The sequence below is a fragment of the Malus sylvestris genome, chromosome 9 (genome assembly GCF_916048215.2).
Source record: "Malus sylvestris chromosome 9, drMalSylv7.2, whole genome shotgun sequence".
NCBI classification, from domain to species: Eukaryota; Viridiplantae; Streptophyta; class Magnoliopsida; order Rosales; family Rosaceae; genus Malus; species Malus sylvestris.
Genome location: NC_062268.1, coordinates 26221758 through 26223802, shown reverse-complemented (window position 1 = coordinate 26223802; position 2045 = coordinate 26221758). Strand labels below are relative to the sequence as shown.

Sequence of the window (2045 nt, the reverse complement as noted above, 5' to 3'; positions counted from 1 at the left end):
GCTTCTTGTGATTAATAATTGTAATTTCACTTAGGATGAATACCACGTCTTAAGGATTGCATGGTTTTTCAAAGGATTTTCATAAAGCATAATGAGTCTTTCATGTTTAGATTTGATCCGAACGTCCGGACGGGTTGCATGTTAGATATACGTTCTATGTTGGAGGTTCCAAGTAGAATATGAATTAGGAAAATCTAACCTTCAAAGTGGCATGTGTAGATCATAAGTAATTGGTAAAAATTCACAGGATTGCTAGGTGATGGTGGAACCCTAGTGCTTTATTAATTTGATTCTCCCAAAACTGTTTTCTTTTCTCTCTAGCTCTAATATTGCAGATTGTTTATTTTAATTCATTAATTTCGTCTTTATTTTAATTAGGTTATAAAATCAATCACCTAAACTTCTACTTTACAATAATTAAATGGAATCTGATTAGTTTCGAATTATTTAATAATCCCTGTGGAGACGATCTTGCGAGATCCGTTTATACTACAATAACCTTGTGATTCTTGCAAGTAAAATAGGAGGTCTAAGCCCGTTCACATGAGTAATAAAAATCCTATTAAGAAAATGGCTCCGTTGCCGGGGATTATTTAAAATAATCCCTACGAATCAGATTTTCAATTAGTTATTGCTGTTTATACATATAAAAAAATTAATTTTCGTTTTTATTTTATTTTTACATATTACAACAGTACAGTGCAGATTTCAACAATCTGTGCATGGTCAGTACCCGTTCAACAGTGCAGAAGTTGATTCCATTTGATCCAGAACTTGAGCAGAATTTAAGGAGACGCCGGGAGAAAAATTTGCAGGGAGTTCCTTCACTGCAGGAGACTTTTCTGCAATCCTTATTCTCTGTGGACCTGCACAGCACAAAAACAATGGCATTCGTTATTCCAGAGGCGGGTCTGCCCCTAGGATATTCACTGACAGCCCATACCACAAATATACCAAGTTGCATTACTTATTCGGCAGTGGAGGAAGGGTTTGCATTTGAAATAAAACAGCACATGTTGAATTTCTACCTACGTTTCATGGGTTATCATATGATGATCCTAACATGCACATTGCAGAATTTTTAATGGGGTGCAAAAATATTTTGGTGAGAGGATTTTCAGTCGAATCTATTGAGCTCCATTTATTTCCTTACACTCTGAAAGATCAAGCAAGGAGATGGCTTCTCACACTCCCATCTGGAAGCATTAGAACTTGGGCCCAACTCAGTGAAATTTTTTTAAACAAGTATTACCCAGCTTCGAAGACTCTTGACATGAGAACTCAGATTTTATCATTTGCCCAAAAGCCAAATGAAGAGTTTCATGAGGCATGAGAGCGGTTCAAAGAGTTGATTAGACAATGTCCACATTCGGGTATTAACACTACTGATCAAATGCATATATTTTTCAGAGGGTTAAATATGACTACAAAAACTCTTGTCAACGCTTCATGCAGAGGTTCGTACAAAGATAAAAATGCACAAGAGGCTTGTTTATTATTTGAAAAAATGGCAGCAGATACACAACAATGGGCAGTTAAGCAACCACAATCTAGATTCGTTTTTGAGATGTCAAATGGTTCACCATACGTGTCGGCACAAATTGAAAAAATGGAGAAAAAGCTTGAAAGATTTGATGCAAAATTTGACTTGTTATTACAAAGAATTTCGGGTTCACAGGTTGCTGTACAACAACCTTTACAAGCTGCCTGCAGCATTTGCAGCTTGACAAATCATGATTTTTTGAGCTGTCCACATAAAGATGCTTATCCGGAGTTTATAGCGGAGCAGGTTAATTCATTTAATAATTTTCAACGTCCCAGATATGACCCGTATTCAAATTTCTACAACCCAGGTTGGAGAGATCATCCTAATTTAAAGTGGGACAAAGATCTGCACTCTAAGCCTAAATTTCAACAGCAGGTACATCAACTTGCTGCACCTAAGGCAGCTTGGGAGGTTGCAATTGAAAAATTAGCAAATACTACCACTCATGAAATCCAAAATCTGCATGCATCAATGAAAAATATGGAAAAACAAATTGGGC

The 2045-nt window shown here is 36.4% G+C and overlaps 1 non-coding gene across 1 annotated transcript; it reads right to left on the bottom strand.

Moving 5' to 3' along the window:
- Positions 1-1270: 1270 nt before the first annotated feature.
- Positions 1271-1375, bottom strand: LOC126584015 (small nucleolar RNA R71). The gene has a single exon (XR_007609938.1). It is a non-coding gene; the product is annotated as a small nucleolar RNA R71 (small nucleolar RNA).
- Positions 1376-2045: the final 670 nt, after the last annotated feature.